Raw genomic sequence first — 8061 nt, forward strand, 5'->3', positions numbered from 1 at the left:
TGGATTGGTTGAAAAACGGAAAATTCTAGAGATTTGAAATTTATTAAACAATTTATATTTGACTCCGCACCCTATGTTCTGTATTTAGATTTTGTAGAATTCACTGAACATGGTTTGTGTGATGTGACATTTTGTTGGACCAAATTAAGCCTGTCAAGATAGCCATAGATGTCTGTGGTAAGGAAATTGATGTCATTGCAGTTCTCTTGGATATATGGTTTTCCAATCAAAATATCTGGTTGCTTTGAAGTTTTCTGTTTGGTTATTATAGATTATGCTGTTTTAGTTGCAGGGATTTCAAGTTGAATCACTTTAAAAGTTTATTTAAGCATCATATTGTCAGTTTTCTATATTTTGAGTAACAAAAGAATATTGTGTCCATTAAACCTGCCATTTGCCAACTGAAGTTAGTAATAGTAACTTACGTTTAAACATCTAGAAAATAATGGGCCTGTTTATGTCTATGGTTTATGAAGTTATAATTTTGTAATCTCAGTATATTATTAATATATATTTGCAGAACTATTGTGAAATATTACTAACCATAAAAGTTGAATCTATTTTGGACTCAAATGTTTAGTATAGGGACAGTGGGTTTTTAGCAATTAAATGCTAAATATATTTAACATGTATCGATATGCTTATATTTATTGAATCTTCATATATTGATTCATAGTGATTCATTTCAGTTTCAGTAATGTCTTTTACAAAGTAGCGATACTACAAACTAACATGTTGGAAAAAAGCTCATGCTTATACATTATTTACAGCATCAGTAGATTATCAAAAACTAATGTAATTATGCACACTTAATGTTTCCTTATGATAACTTGAAATGATGTATGCTATTTGAAATAAAATGATTATTTTGGCTTTTTTTAGAAAAAAATGAATTGACATTGTTAGCTTATGTTTTATCATGAACATACTAATATATTATTCATTGGACTCCTTTTTTTGAGTGAAATTTACGTCCATCGATATAATTTGAATGAGTGCTCAATTACAGACTTTTAAGTATCAATACTTCAAAATATTTGGTTTTACATTAGCAGTAACAGACATGCAATCATTACATTGACAACCGTAGGTCTTGATAATTCAAGGAGTAATTCTGATGCTGATCATTTGCACTAAAAAAGAGAAATTGGTAGTAGGCATACTATTAGACATTTGTTATTGAAGGACCATTTGAGGAAGTATAAAATACAGGATAATATTTTAATTTCTTGACATCAAGAATGACCTTATTATTTACCAGTAGGTATAGTTAGTCCTATTCGTCTTCCCTCTAATCTGATTAAGGCAGTAAACATGGCAGCACCTCTGGCATTTAAGTAGAATTATTATTTTTAATGGTTTTTCTGACAGAAAAATAAAGGCAATGTTTTGGCCAGACTTTAAACAAATTTCTTTGATTTCATTTCTATGAAAATTCTTTCAGTGCCAAACTGAAAAATATAGTGCAAACACTGTGGCTATACCGCTAGTTTATAATTTGGTAACTAAAGGAACTCACTTGCCAGCTAATTTAACTTAAAACTTTTAGTAATTTTTGAATTTGTGTAGCTACATGATTTAAGAATGTGAGACTTCGGAAAAATAGGATAAGAGACCAAGAAATTGTCTTAATGATAGGAAACTATAAGTAGAAAATTTATATTAAAAATAACATATTAAACTACTACATAATATATCTTTACAAATTTGAGATCATGAGGCTGTTATAACAAATTAAATTTATCTTATATGTAAGATTGTTCATTTTTCTGGTCTGCTATATTAAGCACAAAGAATACTGGTTTCTTAGAAACATATTAAACATTTGCTTTAACTGTTCATTTCCAGTAGATGGCTATAGTTCACTACCAAATTGAAGTTGTAATAGATTTTTTACAGTAACTAAAAAAGAAGATGAAGGTTGAATTACTATCAATGAGTTGCCCTGTACATTTTTCTTATTTCATGTGCTTAGTCATCTAATGTTATTTTTTAAAGAACGTATTTTAAAAATGACTGAAAAGTGGTATTTTACTTTTCCCTCTTTGATCAATGTCTGATAATGCCATTATTTATTTTAGTTTGTTCCAAATAATTTACTCTTAAAATTTCTATGTTATGTGAGAAATATTTTTAATTATTGAACTGTGTAGAAAATGCATTATTATAAGAATCCTTATTATATTCTGTAAGTTACTGCATCTCTAAATTTAGTCATTTTATTTTAGCCTTTAAGTTGAAACACTGTGAGTCATTAACACTTGTGTTGGCTAAGTTTCATGGCTTCTACTAAGCATTATATCAAATGCAACACACAAATATACATATATATTAGTATATATGTCCTTCGCTAATCTGGACCCGCACCTATTTTAGAACATAATTTAATCAAGTTAAAATAATATGGATACAAATTTATTATTTGAAAAAATATGCATTACCTTATAAAGTACTTAAAATCTGCCTTGCAACTGGACTGGTGTCTATCCACTAGATTATAGAAATCACTTGCACGCATAGCATGAGATGATAAGTACCACTATTGACTCTTATCCCTTATTCATAAATATAACTGTATGATGTCTGAGTAAATGATTCTGAATTTATTGTGTATGTGTGGGTTTTGCATGCAACAAAAAATTTGAAAGGGGCTAAACAATTTCCCCTCTCTTCAGACTGCTATGTAATTTGTCTGTGTACTTTCAGTGAATATTTGTTTTTCTTTATTTGAGGTGCGTGGGTGTGAGTGCACACACATGCATCTGTTCATGCTCACGTGTATAAAATTGATGTGATTTTTATGTCCTGCAGATATTGGTACAATCAATCTGTTCAAGGTTTAGCTCGTTTTATTTTACAAATGAAAACGTCGGTTTTGTGTGATACGGTGAGACTGCAATATTAGATCCTTTTAAAATCAACTGCCAATTTATATGGCTGGCTACAACTGCTTATTTTATTATTAATAAGCATTTTTGCTCAACTATATAAATTATAAAAACAATGCTAAGATTCTAGGAGAATTTTATATTTAGAATTTGTATATAAATTTTATAATTTCTTTAAGACGAATTGTTTTTGTATTTTTTTATCGCTGCTTCTGTATATATTTATCATTATAATAGAGGCAGATTAAGAAATGGGCCACAATTGTAACTAATTAAAAGAAATTTTACTCACACATTTGTTAAAGGATAGTTGAAATATTCAGATGCATCTTTGTGAATCAAAGGACTTACAATTCAAAACTTTAGTTAGGTTACTTTACATAAAAATAACTGATTTATTTTTCTAAGACACTAACACATTAATGTGAGGGATTTTTTTGGTGTGCAGTTCATTTTTTGGGGGTATATGTTAGTGTTCACATACATATATACATACATACATTTATACACATTAAAAGAGAATCCTTTTTTTTGTTGAAGACCTTAAAGGACAAAGGATATTTGACCCCACCCTGAGACTGTGCAATGTAAGTTTACAAAAGGATCAAGGAGCACAGATTTTAATAATGCAAACAATATTAGTCCTGTCCCCTCTGGCGTCACGAACCTGGACATACTGATTGTATACTTTGATTCCTAAACCATGGAGATGTATGAGATGCCCTAGGGAGCACCTGGCCAAGCTAAGAACAGTTCAGTGATTACAAGGATAGTGCCTAGAGGGCAATTAAGGGACAGGGCAGGAGATCTACAGTAATGAGTCCCTGTAGCACCTAATGAACCACATAAAGGGAAGCAGAGAAGTAGGATCAAATGTAGCTGAGTGAGGAAGATTGTTGAGTAATGTATAGATTATTTACCAAGAATAGGATTTTTATACTTTGATATTTATATAATCAGGCAGATTAAAAAATCCTATCACTTAATGTATTTAACATATCCTTTTAGATGAATTTAATAATTTAAGTTTTATGAATAAATGCCATGTTGTTTTCCTGTATTGCTTATTACTGTGTTGAGGTTTGATTTAAATGATATACTTCCTTTGAATGAACATTTTAGTTATTTTTCTCCCTATTGAGTTTGTAGGTGTGTTTTTATTTTACTAATATAAAGTAATTCCAAGCATTGAACTAGTTTTTTTTTTTAATAAGTGTCTGTGTAGTCTTCCTGTTTGCTTACATATTATTTTTCCATAGTTGTTTGTATCTACAATGGAAGGCACAGTTTTCTTGATTTAGTTCAAGCCCGTGGAAACTAAAATTGAGAGTAATTTCTTGAAATATTTTTTGTATAATTATGAAAAAATGATAGTGGAAGGAAAATTTTGTATAGTATGTATAATTTACACAGGAGTCTTAAATAGATTTAAAATCAGGTGATTTCACTGCTGGATTTTCTGACTCATCTTTCTTAAAAACAGATTAATGGCATAATACACATATATTTGTGTCATTTTCTGTTTGTCCACTTGCATTATTGTGTAGGGAAAAAAAGAGAGAGTGAAAAGGGAAACTGCTTTGAGCATGAGATTTGATGCGATAAACCTAGTTACTTAACCATTTGTCTCCTCTAGCCCTGCTGTTGTGTACAGGTATTAATGGATGGGCTCTCCTACCTCATTGATCTTTGCGATGGTGTATGCTTAACTATACAGATGAGAGCTGAGAGAGAACTAACTGGCTGTAAAGTGTTCACCTCTACCTTGGTTCCTGGCTTTCTTTCCTCGGCATTGTCTGAATCACTTATACCCCACTGCAGCAGCAGTGTTTACACTGTACTTGTTCCATGTTCCATCAAATACTGTCGTCCACCCTGGGAGGTCTGCAGTGCTGCTGCTTGCGTGACCACGAGGGGGAGTCAGGGAGTGTCCCTAGAATTCCTCCCCATCCTCTCCTTCCTCCCTGTCTTCTCAGCCTCTTGCTCTCTACTTCTCCTTTTCCTTTCTTCTTCTTCTCCCTCCTTTCTTTTTTCTCTTTCCATTTCCCCCTCTTTCCTTTCCCTCCTTTCCCCCTTTCTTCCTCTCCCTTTCCCTTCTCTTCTTCTTTATGTGGAACTGAAAATATTATTGCTATCTTATATCCTTCTCCAATTGAACATCACTACAATAGAAGCAGCAGTTGTCTTTATTTATTTATCTATCTATCTATCTATTTATTTATTTATTGAGATGGAGCCTCACTCTGTAGCCCAGGCTGGAGTGCAGTGGCATGATCTCAGCTCATTGCAACCTCTGCCTCCCGGGTTCTGGTTCAAGCAATTCTCCTGCCTCAGCCTCCCGAGCAGTTGGGATTACAGGAATGCGCCACCATGCCCAGCTAATTTTTGTACTTTTAGTAGAGACAGGGTTTCACCATGTTGGCCAGGCTGGTCTTGAACTCCTGACCTCGTGATCTGCCCACCTCGGTCTCCCAAAGTGTGGGATTACAGGTGTGTGCCACTGCGCCTGGCCTTCGTCTTTATTTTTTAAAGTTGTTCAGTAGATGTCATATATTTTCCTAACTACTATTTACATAGATATAGGATGGCAAATTTTACAGTTTTAATGAGTTAAGAACTCTTAGAGGGAGTGTGACTACCTAGATGAATACTGGGTTGGGTTTAAAATAAAGAAAAACTGTGATGTGTAAAATGTTCGATAGGATTACTAGAAATGATGTATCTAAAAATAACCATAAAGTAATTCTTTACAAACTGTTTCAACCTACTTTTGTTTTAATTAGAATAACTCTAAGACTGGGGATATTCCTGAATTGTTTCTTCCTAATTAAAATATATTTAGGAGTGTCTGACTTGGGTTGATGTTATGTGATTTTTTGCTTGGAGTGTTCTCATAAAACCACGTAGACATTTATTCAACTGTGATAGTCACTAACTTTGGCTTAAATATCTGTAAATATGTATTTTAGCTTTCTCTAAACTATTAATGTAAATCTCTGAAGGAATTTAAAACATTATATATATATATATATTCTTCAGATTGTGTAATTAAAATCTGTTGTATACACATGGTATGTTTTCACTTTTTTTATATTCCATCTAGGGAAATGTGAGTGGACATTGGTATTCTTCCACAGATTTACATTCTCTGGGTATTTAAAGCTCATGGATTTTTTGAAATAGATGAACTAGATAGAGAACTTAATACTGGTTTGTTTTGGGCTTGCTTTCTGATTTCATAATACGTAAATATATCATTGTGGTTTAGATTTTTATTTTTCAAAGATTGGATTTTGATGATTTCATTTTTATCTTTGAAAATTCTTTTGTGTTTGATGAGATAAATCCATTTCATTTTAATTAAAAATGCTTTACCTATGTAGAGCTGGTTGAACACCATGTAGGATGCTAGTGATTACAGAATCTATGCATATAAAATATATCTATTTATGAAATTGAAAACAATTATGAGGTAAAAAAGATACATTTATGTTTAATTTAATTTTGAAATTCACCTTTGACTTCAGTTTTACTTAGCTAAAATTCATGGCTAAATTTGTATATATCTGAATATTCTAAGAAGTTTGTTTATATAATTGAATGATAAAATCATCTTAAAATTACCCTGACAGTGGTTACTGGAGCTATGGTCTGTGGTTGTGCTTGAGAAACAAATAGATAAAACATTTGTGAATCTTTTAATGATTATATTTCTTGATAGCTTTCATAAGAAAGCACATAATTTGTGACAACTTCAATAAAAAGACACGGCAGCAAAACTTTTTGAGTTAGCGGCAAAGTAAATGGGGCAGGTTTTGCATTTTGAACAGAAATGTTATGAGCTGTGATTGAATTTGTCGTGAAAGTGTGTCAGTATTAATAAAAGTATTTAGGTACAAGTTTTCTGGGCTTTGTAGCCTTTTTAAGGTTAAGGATTGGTTAACATGAAAAGTCACTTCTGTGCATTTGGTAGTATACAGAAAATGACAAATATATTTCTATGCATTTTGGATTATTGTGCCATTTCTTATTTCAAACGCTTTTTGTCAGGACACCAGGCAAAACAATGATGCTTTGAGGACGTAATTAAAGATATTGTTCAAAGAACAACTTTCTGCATATTTGAATTATTACTGTCATCAAAATCATACAAATATGGAAATATGATTGCCAGAAGCACATAAATCAATGATCAGCATGGCCTCAAAATCCAATAAATATGTAGAGTTAAATACTTTAAAATGCAAATTGCATCTGATGATTTGCATATGGTAGAGTTTAAAGGAAATTTGTTGCTTAACAACCTCTAAGGTAGCAGTTAGGGCTGTGGGTAAACATAGATTTTTTTTATTCATCATTGGTCAAGTTGCAAGATTTGATAAATGATGGGAGACTGCTTTTCTTGGTTAAAATGACTGCAATCTTTACTGAATCCTAAAACTGCCTTGAAGTCATCTGAATAATTAAGAGTTAATTATTCTTCATCCATCTAGATCAGAAAAGGACAGATTTAGGGAAGGAATTTATAATTTTTGCCTCACGTCCTGTCATGTCGTAATGTGATAAACTAAACTGACTCCAAGTAATATCTAGTGACCTTATAGTAATTATGCCTCACAAAACATTTTTGTTGCAGTTTTTTAATTGCTTACATCGATTCTAGAAACTACACGTTAGCAGACTTAGAAGTTTAATTGTCTCCAAAGAAAGCAATATAAAATTCATGTCCCTTTCCTATGTTTTAAGTTCATCATTGTAGATACACAAAAGCACAGCATATAAGTTTGCATGTATTCTTTTAGAAATAGCAAGCAATGACTCCTAAAATGTTATTAGGGGAGATTATAGACACACTGGGAAAAATTATTTTAAGAAGTTATTTTGAAAGGGCAATGAATCTTTCTTTACCTATTTTAATTTGAAATATTAAAATAATAAAGCTGTTTAAAGAACTTCATTTTTAAAAATTAATCTGGTGGAGCTGATAATTCTTTCAGATTTACCAATAATGCATATTATTTTAGGAGACTGAAAAAAGGCAACTGAAAGTTAAGAAACAAGCTGTCTCACCACCTCATGCTATTATCTATTAACAGCAGATGTCATAGAATTCACCTGAAAATCCAGTATCTACGTACTGAATTTTTTACAAAACGATTTTCTTTGAGATAAG

The 8061-nt window shown here is 31.6% G+C and overlaps 1 protein-coding gene across 2 annotated transcripts in view; it reads left to right on the plus strand.

The window, feature by feature from the left end:
• ZNF407 (zinc finger protein 407) overlaps positions 1–8061 on the plus strand; it is a 472287-nt gene that overhangs the window by 54445 nt on the left and 409781 nt on the right. The gene's annotated exons all lie outside the window — the stretch shown is intronic.

This window comes from Pongo abelii, chromosome 17 (assembly GCF_028885655.2).
Source record: "Pongo abelii isolate AG06213 chromosome 17, NHGRI_mPonAbe1-v2.0_pri, whole genome shotgun sequence".
NCBI lineage: Eukaryota > Metazoa > Chordata > Mammalia > Primates > Hominidae > Pongo > Pongo abelii.